General features: G+C 35.3%; 1 protein-coding gene across 1 annotated transcript in view; it reads left to right on the top strand.

Annotated features, from left to right (window-relative positions):
* The first annotated feature begins 6 nt into the window (after window positions 1-6).
* LOC100750193 overlaps window positions 7-14968 on the top strand; it is a 49578-nt gene continuing 34616 nt past the window's right edge. The window contains exon 1 of the mRNA XM_003488784.4: window positions 7-330. The gene's annotated coding sequence lies outside the window, so the exon portion shown is untranslated. The remainder of the gene's footprint in view (window positions 331-14968) is intronic.

Raw genomic sequence — 14968 nt, 5'->3', positions numbered from 1 at the left:
CGCCGCCGCAGCCGTCGTTAGACGAGCGGCAACATTCATCCGGACGCCGTCGCGCCGGGGACGTTTCAGTCGGCGTTCTAGCCGCGTTCGTAACCGGCCAAATCTATCTTCCGTCGGCCGGGAATTATTCGTAATCATTCGCATTACGCTACGACGAGAATTAATACCCTGAAGCTGACTAAGGGTGCGTCGGACAATTTGTGCTGGGTGACAGAAAGGTGACGCGAAGGGGTCGTGAACTCTTGCTTCTCTGGATCTTCGACCTGCTTGTATTCTACTCACGGCTGCGTTTCAAGTGGAGAGGAAGAGATTATTGTAGCAGACGTCCAGGTGTGTATTGTCTGACCGCTTAATTTAATGTATGGTGTTCATGAGAGAACGAATGGTTGTGGCTCGGAATAAAAAAAAAATTGGATTTTAGAGAATTCGTAAGGAACACTCTGGCTGCTATAGTTGTTTCAAGCGGAGTGGCAGAGATTATTGTTGGAGACGCCGAGGTGTGTACTACTTGATTGCTTAATAAGATAGATGGTGTATAGTATAAAGGAGTAGATGGTTTTGGTTGGATGGTTATGGTTTGGGATAAATAATTGTCTGAAATAATTTGTAATAAATATTTTGGGTATAATGCTCGTTTGAAATGGAGACGAAAGGATAGTTGTTGATGGCGATTACCTGATGGCTTACTGTGATATATTGCCGCATTAAGGCTCGTTTGAAATCTCTGTACTTCTCCAAGTACAGCGTCTGTTAATGGGTTAAGACGTGAATGGTTATAGTTTGAGATAAACCGTAACCATTGGGAAAAGAGAATAAATAATTATTCCAAATAATTTGCGATAGATATTATGGTTTTGGGATCTTCGTCCTGATAATGCTAATTATTGCAAATGGAGAAGAAGAGATTGTTGTTGGAGACGTTGAGATTTGTATTATAGGATAACGGTTAGTACGATGTACAAAGGATGTTTGGGTGGAATAATTATGGTTTGGAGCGGAGGATGTCGATTAATGTGCGTGTTTGTAATGGATGTGGATTTTAGAGGGCGAATCAGGGTGCCAGGGTGTGGTAGGAAATTCAGTATCTAGTTACTCGAGTATGTTTATGCTGGATAGAGAGATATACGATGCCATATCGTGGTGTTTGTCCCCAGTGCATAAGTGTGTGCACGAACGAGGGAATGACCAATGGTCACGAAAGTTCAGATCCGGAGTTGAGATGTAGCTGGATGTCGTAGAGCAGTTCTTTGAGTTCTCAGTGTGATTTCTCGATTCTTGTGCTGTTGAGAGACAAAAGTATATTGCACGTGTATTTCGAAAGTGTAGCAGCTGAAAATGATTCAGTCCGATGTTGGAAGAACATTACAGCCATCAAAGAAGAATTTCAAGGGTTAAAAAGGGTTAAAGGGTTAAAAATTTCAAAAAGTAACATTTGATCGCCGTTCCTCTCCTTAAATAATTATTTTGACCAAGTTTGAAATAGTTTTGAATAGTTTGAGTTGTGTCACGTTTTAAGTATACTTGCGATATGTTTTATTGGGATTATTCTGTTTAATTTGAAAACTTTCTAGGCTAACTATATCTAAATATATGAAATACACGCGAAATGACTTTATGAGTGTTGTTAAAGGAAAATATAAAATAAACTTTCTCGACAAAGAGTGTTTTTTTATTAAATCATAAATACGATACGAAACCCGTTATTCAGCTAGTCGCGCTTCGCTAAATCTCAATAAAGGTGCATTCACACAAAATTAAAAAAGCTAAGTTCACCGTGAAAGATAAAATTCACAGTTTTAAAACAGTTACCAAAATATTCTGCAAGAAAGAGATATTTGTTGGAAAAAAGAGGCTTAGAAATACAATACCAGAAGAAATTGGATCTTTTACATGTTTCAATCTAACATACGACAGGTATATCAAATTTCTATAATACATGTTCATCCCTTGAGAGCGGATACAGAGGTGTATCGTGTATATTTTTCTATACTTGTGTAAATTTCAGAAATTTCTCTACCTCTAACGTATAATAATATCATTTGTGATGGATATTTTAAATACCTTACATATCCATTAATTATTGTCATTTAATGTAAATAATTCATCATTATTTATTTAAATAAGCTATATGTCAAAATAAATAAATCAGCTTACTCCGGCGTGCAAACGAATATTTTAGATTCTGTTTGATGATGAACGATGCCTCTATTTTGATAAAATTAAGCATTTTTCGTACTTCATATGGATTTTATGCAAGAGTTACTCTGCAACCTGGTGGACGTTCGTGAAATCCGTAAGAAAGAGAAAGTTTTGGAAAAGTTGACTGCGGTTCCATGGTGCAAGTTCGGAAAGGTAATTTTCTTGCCCCTCTTACGTATACGTAGGAATGATTAACGTTGTTAAAGTGATGTGAAACTCGCGTATGTTGAAGAGAAATAGTTTAAGAAACTTTTTGAGACGTGTTCTCTTGAGGTTAATAGTGAATTATGTGACAGAATGAGATTTTAGACAGTTTTATAGCCCGGATATTCTCCCGCTGCTTTATATTTCATCTTCTTAATTTATTAAATTTGTCGGATATTACTGAAACATCTGGGAAATTAGAATTGAAAACTTTTCAATTATAATAAAAAATTAATTATTAGCTTCGTTGAATTTCAACTAATTTCTTACTGTCTTACTTTAAATAATTCTTTTTTTTTTCTTTTATTAAATCGTACTTTTTCATTTGCAATTCCTCGCTTAACTTTCTTTTTTCTCTTTAATTTAGTACAGAAATCGAATTTTTCTCATTATATTTTCTCATAGATTTTAACGTCTATTAATAATTATTCCTTGTTAATCTCCACTAATTCCTTTTAATTGCTGCTTCCGCGATTTATAGAACAAGGAAAAGCTCTATGTAAACTCGATTAACTGTAAAGTATCTCGCAATTATCTCCAATTCTTTTTTAAATCCCCCTCGTTTGTATCTGGTACCGAGGAAATTCGTTCACATTCATTCGAACACATAATTCCCTTTTACTCGCCACAGTATCAAACGACTGATCTTGATTTTCGTTCTCTAAATTAGCAAATATCCCGGCGAGCATCGTAACCACTTATCTAAAATGGAAACTCACAGGAAAACACGAATTTTGTTTGAAAAATACCAACGAAGCTGAAAAGTGGCATTTTATTGCTCGTAACATAATATTGCTATATTACATTATATCATTTATGCATTTGAAAATAATATTTCATTGAGGGGGATTACTAATATTTAAAAATAAACGAAAATCCGAGACCACATTTCCCATTTACCATAACTTTATTGTTTCTATCAAAAGATATTAATTTTATTATTTTATTATTAATCAACTGTGGATATTTATGCGTTTATGGGAAATTTAAATATGCATAAATACGTACAATGTCCAGAATATAACAAATATCCAAAGCAAAATATGCTTTATAATTTAATATATTTGTAATAATAAATATTTTCAATTATTCGACCAGTAAAACATATCTCTGCTTATCTTTCATTTCTGCAATCGTATTGATAAAAATATAAATTTGCATAAACACACGCAATCTGATCATTAATTTGCAATCAATGCTTCGAACATATATAGCAATATGTCTTAGTTGGATATAAGTTTTCTACGAACTCGAAGGATGAAAATCACTCGTCAAGTCTTTTCTTCGATTCTTCAAAACAAGCTGACCAGCTTTTTAGCAATTTGGTTTCTGTAAAACGCACAATAATTACAATCTTTTAGTTGCTAGAGTACCAATTGCAAATGCATATTGGCGACGACGTATATTTTGAAAGAACGTCGAAAGCAATTACCTTCTTAACGCTACTTCACTTCTCCACGATTTTAGTCTAATTGCTGGTACCAGTGCTTGTTGAGAACGAGCAATCCAGATATACAAGGCTGCTAACGATTCGAAGTCACGTAGCAATAAAGTGTCATAAGATTGGTTTTTTTTGAAAGATACGAGAGATAATTTAGGAATAGATTGCTTTAACCTTCGCTGCTGATCGAATTTCCAATACCTGTCTTATGTGCTAAGTGCTAACAAAAAATTTCCATGTGAAATCTGTTCCCATGTTTTGCGAACTTTGCATATTTGAAAGAATCCTTGGCGTGATAGCGTTTTTCCTTTATATTGCTATAAAAATACGTCTTCTCAACATTTTGTCATTTTTAACCTGCTCTAATGTTTGCCTTGAAGGCAAAATTGCTATATTACTACTTTTACTAAAAATTAAAACTTAATTAAATTAATTAAAAAATTTTTTAATAAAAATTTCCTTTTTCCCAGAATCCGGTAATTTCTAACATAGTAACACTGTATTAATTCATTTTTTATTTTGAAAAGTCATTCGAAAGCAATTGTACACAGATTGTATTTGATAGGATCACAATATTGCAATGATATAGGTAATTACGTATTAATTAATTAATACATTGATAATATACGTAATCACGCTATATATAAATTTAATAACAGCACACATTGTATTTGCAATTTTTCGAAACAAATGAAAATAGGAAGAACAGCTACGTGAAGTTTTATTTGCTGTTATATTGCTAAGTTTTATGAGAATTTTGAACTTGGCGTGAAATATGGCGCTTAACAAGAAATTCTGCATCACAGAATATGAAACGTCGATTGCGGTACGGAATTATAGCAACATATGTAGAATTGATAACTTAGTTTCTGATGTCCAACAAAATTTGCCAGGAAATTCGGAATGTAGGTAATAAATTTCGTATCACGTCGATACGACTCTATAACGTAACGTCAACGTGACATGACCATAATGCAAAACGAATATTTAAACATTTTAATGGACTGCATTTTTTCTGTTCACAGACTATTACGATACGCAATGAATTAAAAATCTTCTACGAGAATATCGTGTTGTATAAAACGCTTTTATTGCAGATTTCAAAATCTATAGTACATAGGAGAACACTTATGATATCAAAGCTATATTTCTGTCTATAAAGTCTTCCATTCTGTAAGACATAATGTGCCGATAAAAAAGTTTGTACGAGTATTCAAATGCTGCCATGAACAGTTTATTATGCTGCTGCAACTTGTACGAGAAAAATTAAAAGCATCCTGTGCTTCGCGATTTTTTCAGCGAAATGGCAAGATTAAAAGAAAATAGGAATAAAGAGAGAAACGCTATTCCTAGAGACTTGGTCACGAACTGGAAAAAGGTGTAGTTTGCAGCAAAAGAACCGTAAGCAGTGCTGTATTTACCCCAGAATCTCGGAATCGAATGAATGCCCGAGTGATTTGGCCATTCTTCGTCACAAAAGACTTTTGCCTTTTTACAACTTCAAACACGTCTCTGTCTCACCGATGGAAATTCTTCCAATTGTCTCGAAAATATCTTTCATCTTGTCGATTCTATCAACGTCCATAATTTCAAGTTATTATGAGATTCGAACGTGTATTCGTTCTCTTCCACGCCGTTTATACAAGAAACGATCGGACAAAACATATATCGCGTCGTGTTAATCAGGTCAAGTAGGTAAAAAGAAGATCGTATAAATCGATGTCCGAAAATGTTTTATTTGAGAGTTATCAGCGTTCAAAAATGTTGGAAATTCCTTGCTTCCCCGAGGATGCAGACTTTCATCGATCTTAATGATCGTCGAACTCTTTCGAATATTCCTGCGATCGTTAAGCACAACTTTCCCGAAAATCTTCGAACGGTTATAACTCTTCGATAAAGCATTTTAAACTTTTCGCAAGTTTATACGAAGCCTTTTACCTACTTGATCTCGTTAACGCGTAGTACGAGTTTCGTTCCGACGCGACAAGCTTTTTCGCGCCTGTGTAATAAATAAAAAGAAAAAACACGGCGAATTTATGTTAAAACCCGAAGAAATAGTATAAAAAGTAAAAGCTTTTATCCATACAAACAATTATTCGACTTCCGAAAAATGGCTTCTGCAAGATAACAATAACAAAATATTTCTATGAAAAGTTACGATTTGGCCATTTGGTCAGTTGCAGTATTAAACGTTCAAACGGTGAAATACATACGCGAAAGAAAAAACAATTCGCATTGGAAAAGCTAATTCAAAGAGTATCGAAAATATAGGCGGAAGGTTAGAATTTTTCGTCGATGGAAATGGAAGCGACAGCGATGCATGTTGGAAAGTTATTCGGTGCTTCTCGCGGCCAGTTGAACCAGCGGTGCGACTACATTTGTCCGGCCAGTGCACGGGTCAAGCTACTCACCTCTCGCCAGCTACTCACATCTCGCTGGCTACTCACGCCTGATCAAAGGACGACCGAATTTACTTGGTGCCCGTTATCTCCGTTCGAATTCCGATACGGCAAGAAATATGATAGCTCTGCCGAAGCTTTCGAATCGACTTCCGTGAAATTTGATCGCATTCGTCACTGCCTTAAACCGAAAGCGAGAGAAAGAATGGGAAAGTGAAGAAGGAAGCGAAGGAAATGTACCAACGTATATGGATAGACCGCGTTCCAGTCACGGTGAATAGCCTCTGTCAAAATGCTGAGAAAGTAAAATGAAATGAACGTCGATCAATTTAACGTACGACGAACCATCTTTAAGGTTTTTTATTCATTGAACAAACATATTTTTCGTGGATGAATCCGTAAATTTAAATGTTCCAGGATTTCTACAATTTACTGCATTTACTCTGTTAGCACTAGAATTATCAATCTAAATGTACTGTAAATTTTGCTAAGAACACTTATATATTTTTGGTAATTATAAAAATAAAAAAATCTATGATTTATCATTTTCACGCAAATAGTACGGTTTATTAATTACCGTTGTTTAATGATCGTTATGAAATATTTATGATACGACTGGTTATTGGAAGCTAATGGAAGTGCAGAAGATACTTTTTCATAAGCTTAACTTAATACTCGAAATTTATTGTTACTTCGTATAAAATAAATTTTAAATTTATGGTTCGCAGCCATTCTGCGATGAAATATATATTGGCCACATCTTCGCGATTTTTCCTGATAACCATAACGTTAAAATATAGAGATAAATTATATGAAAAAAAGATGCAAATTAGACGTATCGAAGCAACATTATATCATTTTTAACGTGTCCTCCGTATCGCAAGTTACCCTGCACCCTAATCTCCCTACCCTAAACGATCCTCCCACGTCTTCATTCTTCTCGTAATCGTCTTACCCTTAAAGTCATCTGTCATGCATAGCCTCATCCACCCACTCGAAATTCACAGTCAAGGACTAACATAAATCAATATTGATATTATCAATCTCTCTAATCCAAATATAAATAAACAAATAAAATCTAAGTAAGTATTCTTCTCACCTACAAGAACGTTTCAATGATAGTAGAACAACGTCATAACGTAACAGACGCTCTATTTTGAATATATTACGTATTTTTCCATTTCCTATGAATTTCTCCTATTTCTGCATCTACGAACTTCATAAATACGTAAAAATCCGCCCCCCCCCCAATTGTAATTAATCAGACTTACGTTCCTTCTGTTAGTGATATTCTCATCGTTATATGATACTCGGGTGTTTTGTTGTCCACGTCAGGATTAAATTCTCTGGAATTCTGTGGAACACGTAGCAATTCCAAACTTTTGACCTACGGTGTATCATTCTGAGTACCTTCTTGGTCGTCTGACAAATCGCCCCCGAGCCATTAATTTATCTCCACCGGCGTATCCAGCATCTTGAGTTACAAAAATGGCGTCACGAAGAGTAATGCCAAGTATAAAAACAAGCTGCCGAAGAAGGAACGAAAATAAAAAAAAAAGGAAAAGAAGAAAGAGCGAAGAGTCGAAAGCACAGACAGCAACGAGTGGATAAAATTGAAAAACGAAGTCGGAGAGCCGAACGTCGCTCGAGGGTGTAATATGAAGAATTTCCGTTAAAAACAAGTTGTTTGTCGATGTATTTAGACGGTGAAAATTCAGATAGCGAGTTGGGGTCTGTGAGGCCGTAGCTCGGCAAGAAAATGTCGATGCAACGTTTCTGACTAGAGAATATTTCGAAGCTTGAGTGAAAGCTGAATATGTAAACAGCTTGTCGATGCTTCTCTCAACAGTTTCCGCGAATCGTATTTGTTTCGAGCGAAAATAATTTCTCGATGGAATAGCAGGGACTATAGATAATTTGTGTTGTCAATCGGATTTTTTTTTATTCTGATATTTTTTCTACTAAAAATCGTGTCATACAGGCAAGCCGCGAATAAACCGCCGATATTAAACATCACGACAAATGACAGCTCTGCTGTGTGCTTCGTTAAAAGTGTTCTTCGACGTTTTCCGATTGTACGGTATAAATAGATGTACACGATAAATCGCATCGAAAGAGGCAAATAACGTTTGCTTAATAGGAGCATGGAATACTAATTCTCTTGGTTAAAAGCATTTATAAAAAGTCGAATATGTGATTTGAGACGGAATTTCAATAATAATAATACAACTAATTATTTGAAAATCAATGATATTAAACGTGTACGATGGAAATATAAAGTAAAACGTTACCGGGAAACATGTAAATTATTCTGTGAAATTTTTCATTCATTGTGATCAAAAGTTTATTATCCGATATTTTTTAATCTATATGATCTGCTTAATGATTAACAAAATACATAATATTTGGAGTAATCCATGTAATAATTGATGAAATAAAATATGTATATATAAGCAATATAATAAATACGTAAGCTTTACGAGTAGGAAATTATATTAAACATTATATTAATTATATTAAAACATTTAAACTAGGAGGAATTTTTTATGCATACTATACATATTGTATATGTTTTGGAAAACATTTTGCAATTTCATTAACATTATAACGAGGCACGATTGTTACATATTGCGTTAACGAACTTTGAAATTTAGTTTGAAAACGTACATAGTAGTTATAGGATATTTACTGCGAACGTATATTTAGTGAAAAATTAATATACAACATGAATAGTTATGTAAAACATACGATAAATGTTAAAGACGATCCCAGTGAATATCGAGTCTTATTAACATAATGAATATTTTTCTAAACTCTGCAAAATATACAGGGTGGTTGGTAACTGGGTGGGTGGTAACTGGTGGTACAAGCGGAAAAGGGGTGATTCTACGCGAAAAAAGAAGTCGAAAATATAGAATAAAAATTTTTCGTTTGAGGCTTTGTTTTCGAGAAAAAAATTTTTTTTTTAATTTTTATTCTATACTTTCGACATCTTTTTTCGCGTAGAATCACCCCCTTTCCGCTTGTACCACCAGTTACCAACCACCCTACATATTTATGCTAAATATCTTATAATTTTTATACATTTTTTCCAGATTGTTTTCAAACTGTACCAATATAGCGATGACGGTCAAGTCTCGTTACAATGTTAAGGAAATATCAAATTATTTCATACACACAAAATATAGGCATAAAATATTTCTAACAATATTTCGAAATACAGCAGCACCTCAATACTTACGAAAAAGCGATGAAGCGACTGTAAATCAACTCGAAGAAACATTTTCGAAGCTTCTAATGCAAAAAACGACAACTATTTTCTAATCTTCCAGCGTAATGAAGCGAACAACACACTTTCGTGAACAGTCTCTCGCATAACACCGTAACGAAGCAGCCTGCCGAATGATTAATCGGTTCTAATCGCATTTCCGGCGGATTTCCATTCCGACGACCGAGCACTCGTAGCCGATAGAACCGATACGACTGAAATTTCGAGGTAGCAACCCTATTTATTCACTAGGAGAGCGGTGAAGGTAGACAGAATACAAGGACGTTTCATTAATCTCGTGTAACCTGATTTTTCTTCGTTTAACAGGAAAACATTCCGCTGACATGCTACTTTCTTTCTTTCTTTTTTATTCAGATTAGAGAAACAGGACGTAGAAAGAGATACAAACAAATTTTTTCATATAAATAAAAGTGTAAAGTCAGCCGTAATATACCGATATGCGATGCCAAGGTCCTTTTGCAATAATTTATTAACTAATAACATTGGTAACATGACAAGTGACAAATTCTGTGTTACGCGTACACGTATATTGCATACGTTAATTATAAACCAGCTGAAGGTCATAAATAGACGGCGGATATTTATGCAAATATGCATATTTTTCATATTGCATACGTTTCGCGTATTTCATTTAAAAGGCATACGACTGAATATATTTTAAATTCCCTACATATTTTACGTAGATACTTTACTTTTGCCATTCCCTTGCAACACCTTGTTGTTGCAACTTGTTGTAACCTGCATGATCAATAGGCTGCGCATTTTGATGCATTTGCTAGAAACGTAAAGCTGCAAGAGTACATAGAATGCAGAAAATATGGAAAAATATGTATATGCGCATGCGTTTCGTGTAAACAAAGTCGTGCAACAATTGATTTGCAACAGAGTACAATAACTTGCGTTGAAATACAGGAAACGATAGAAAATACAATTTAAAATATGAAACATTTTATACGGTAAACAAGTGGGCAAAGGGTAACGTGTTAAGGAAAATAGGAAAAGTATTTTTTTTTTAAATTGACACTTCACTTATCACTCTGTATTATGTTACAGGAAATGCGTTTTCCTATTACTGGGAAAAAATCACTTTCGTTGCTCGATATCGGGTTGTTTCTGTATCGGATTGTGATGAGATACTTTCTATCTTTTCTTCTAATAATTCTTCGTAAGAAGCCGTACAACTTCTCAATTCCCTTTGAAATCGTGTAGAACGTTCGAGATTGATACCATTTACAGTGAAACGATAAAACGTGTTAAAACATATCGCATAACTGTAACCAAAACGCGTTAAGTTAACCGTGTTAAAAGTTAATATGTGTTGAAAAAACCGAGTAAGGGAAAACTGTGGGAAAATGAGTCGTCTGAAGGAAAAAGTACCGTGTAAAAAGAGTCCCAGGTGTAAAATACAAAATGTATAGCAAAGTGTAATACTCGTTATAATATCTAGTACGTAAAACAATCCTTTTTTCTGCGTTTCATTTTTCAAATTATCTCAAGAAAAATAGAAACTCGCACAAATATCCGCGATCTAACTATCAGTTTATGTCTCATAGTAAGCTTATCCGATGTAATTTGAATTAAAAACTTCTTCCAGCTTACAAATTAATTTATCGTCATCTAAGCGATACCATTTCACGGTAGAAAATTTCAATCGTTATACAGTTGTACTGAGAATTATGGAAAGTAAAATAAAATAGCTGACACATTGCAAATGTACACTCGATGCTTATGTAATATTTGTATACGTGTTACGCACTCTTAACATATCATTTGCATATTGCTTGCATATTTGAATATATTTCAGCTGTATACAAATCCGCAGTGTAATAATCAACTTCCTAAACGACGATATTGCGTCACGTCCGAATGTTTCAGATTCACAAGTGCCGGTTCTTTAAAAATAAATTTTACGCAATAGAATATTATTATCCCACTAATAGTATCAGCGTTAATAGATCGTAAGATCGTCTCGACTCTTTTCGCCTGCGTTTTTCCAGCTAAATTAGGTTGCGTTAAAAAAAAGAAAACAGCAACGTTCCAAGTGTCGATATGTCTTTTTTACGTACGTAAGTGCGTACGCAACAGCCACGGTTTTCTCTACGCCATAAAAGCAGGTGTTAATGCCCGGAGAATGCAAGGAGGGAAAAATAGACGCTCGGTTTAAAGCAGAAATGTCTTTCGATGGCAGACACGGGCTCCCAATTTCCATTGATCGCGCAACGAATCTATACATTTCGTTTAAGCTTAATTGCTCTCAAAATGCCCTCGTTGCGAGGACCTCTGAAATCTGGTTCAATGGTTTTTGGCTCGACGTGCCACTGGGGAATAAAACTTTCGTCGAAAACGCGAAGAAAACGTGGGGAAGGCCAAAGGGCGTGGTCCACGGGGTAGGTGCGCGGTGATTTTTCTTTTGGGGAAACAAGCGTCGGATAATCCTAGGCTGGCTACTCGTGCGTGGCCAGGTCGATTGATTCGTTAGCTAATGCGGCCCGAGGATGAATCGCGGACGCATTTAACCGTGTATTCGAGTGGATTGCGCTGTCGGCTGGTGCTGATGGTATGCATATCGAAAACAAACCGGGTGTCGCGAAAAATATATCGAAATATCTCGGAAACGACGCATTGTTTAGAGAAACGTTAAATTTGTTAATATTTCTGAGATAATCTAAAGTAACAGAGAAGCGAAAGTTTTACGATTTCAAAGAGGCGTTGATCTTGTTTGCTTTGAATCTCTTGAACGTTTTCGAGATTATCTCAAGGCTAGTTTTCTTCTTTTCTTTTTTTCAGACGGAAAGTTATATCGCTTTTTGTAGCATCTTATTCTTCCTCTCTCTTTCTGAGAAAAAGGAGAAACTATTGTATTTAAGAGATCTCATCTTAAAATGTTGTTCGGTAGAATAAAAAGAATTTCCATGTAGTCTAACTTCGTGTAATTTAATATTTTAATAATTGCAATTTGATGAATCTCTCTGAGAAGTTCATAATGAAAAATTGTTGGAAAAACGCTACCCATCGAGTGGCTTTTAATCATGAAAAATACAGAGATGTCTGATAGAGATAGTGTGTCCGTCAATATTTGTCGAGTCTCCATGGCAGATGTGTTCAATTTAACACGAAGCTTCGACAAACGCGGTGATTGCACACCCTGTGTCGAGGAATTAGCGATACGTATCAATATTATTCAAGGATTTGAAACGAAAATTTAGAACTGCCAGTAGCTCTAAATTTTCCTAACGACTGAATAAATCTTTAAACGCTCGTCATTCACCAGAACCTTTACAGTTGCAGCACTCTCTCTCTCTCTCTCTTCTATAGTGTCGCTTTTAATCATCTTTAAAGGATCTCCTTATCAGTTTACCCCTTGTTCCCTCGAACCGGACAGCTAAATTTCATTAGCGTTAGAATTACCGATGACTGCAGTAAAGTAAAACTTATGAAATAATTAGACCAGCCAGTGATTGAGAAGGCTCTTCCTTTGGAAAAAATACGTCTACAGCGATTCGCGAAGGTATTCACTCTTCTTAGAAACATTTTGAAATTTCTTCTAAACGAGACACAGATATTTTCATTATATTGGCAAAATTGTAAACAGATCTGACAATGCATATACAAAATAATTGTTGAAAGCATAAATCTTCCGAGGTATATCAAACTATCTAAACAGTCAATTATTCGCTTTGATTATTAAGAATATTTAACGAAGCCATTATGTAGCACTAATTTTAATATTTTATTTTTAATATTAATTCATAGTGTATACAATTAATTTATTTAATTTATCTAATACGCTTAATCTTTCGTCCAACGTATGTTTGCAATAAGCGTCTTCTAACTTCTCCTGTACGTTTTCGGATTGATTGCAAATTTTATTATTACAATCACGACAGTCGTGCCTCATTACAATGCAAACGAAGTTTCAGAAAGCTTCGCGTAATGCACATAATACGTTCGGAAAGAGTTCCTGCTGCAAGTGTTCGAATACTTTCGTCAGCCGGTACATCCTGTATCGTGAGTAGATTGATTATTGGGAATTTTATTTGAAAGAACTCCATTTTTACAGCAACCTAACATTTTTCTCGTAATCATAAATCAATCGTATTTTCAGTATTTTTATAGTAACACTCTACGTTATCGTCTTTCCAACATATTAAAAACAGATTTTGATATTAGATAACGGTTCTGCGGATAAAAATTCGCAACACGTTGGAATTTTTCCCCGCTGGCGCAATCCTCTTGCCTGTAGTTAACAAATTCTCACGTCGTTGCGCATATCTCCGTCGTCGGAGTCGTCGTCGAGGAAAAGGTAAATACTTGATGAAATTCGTGGCACGGCGCGTTTACAGATCGTTTAGATGAAGCAGCTCGAATCGAAATAACTCTCGATCAAGTAAACCGGCTACGTTATTTAAACCCTGTCGACGAAACTAACGACGTGTCTGTTTCACGACCAAATAACCGACATTAATCGAAAGTACAAAATAAGCCTCTACAAGAAGATTTGCAAACCATTTATTTTTTTGTTAAAGTATTACGTTCGTTCTATAGCGTTTTATTTTTATTAGAAAACAAGATATCTGCTAAATTAGCGACAGATCAAAATAGATAGGAACGTTATCGTTTTACAACGTACAGTGATTCAGTAAAGTATCTGAACATTTACTAAAAACAATTTTCATGAACATATTTATATGTCGGGTTTGTCGGGTTGGCGCTACTTTTAGGGGCGCGTTGCGTATCTTCGTTAGGACAAGCCGTCGTAGTTGTTCAATGAGGTTTATATTTACAATTATGTGTACAAGTGTTGATTTAACAGGGTTTAATGATTTAACGTGTTTATTAGACACTCTTAAGTAAAGACAATGTTCTTGGGTTCGAACGAATCGGTCAACAGGATAACTCTGTGTACAATTGAATATGTTTTGAAACTTAAAGTAACGTTAGATGTGACGCACGGTATCTTTCAGACTGACTGACCTGACGTTGTGAGTAAACTCTCCAAGGAGATCATAAGAATAAAAGACTGACACGATCACATTTGTCAATTGCGTATTGACCGGGGTTATCAACAAAATTCCAGACGCCGTTACTAGGCAGACCCGCGTAGAGCCGTCATTGCTCCTACCTCGGGGCTTGTTTGTTAACACAGCGTGTGCCCTGAATATTTATACTTCTACTGTTAAGTAAAAACGTTCATCCCGTGACCGTGGCCACGTTCGGCAACCAGTTGTGTCACCTCGACCCCAAGCCCACTGTCACAAACCTTAGGCAAACATAATCAGAACGTATCACAACAACTACTTCCAAGTTCTACTATTTAAGTACAGCTATAATGAATAGTTTAGACCAAAGTATTGGCAATCTTTCCAAAATTCCAAAAGAAAGGCCCGTTGTCCCTACATCTCCGACATATATATTATTGACTTGGCAACTAAGTGA

The sequence above is a fragment of the Bombus impatiens genome, unplaced genomic scaffold (assembly GCF_000188095.3).
Source record: "Bombus impatiens unplaced genomic scaffold, BIMP_2.2 scf_0264, whole genome shotgun sequence".
In the NCBI taxonomy this organism is placed as follows: domain Eukaryota; kingdom Metazoa; phylum Arthropoda; class Insecta; order Hymenoptera; family Apidae; genus Bombus; species Bombus impatiens.
The sequence above is the reverse complement of the archived record's forward strand: the minus strand, read 5'-3'. Positions and strand labels throughout refer to the sequence as shown.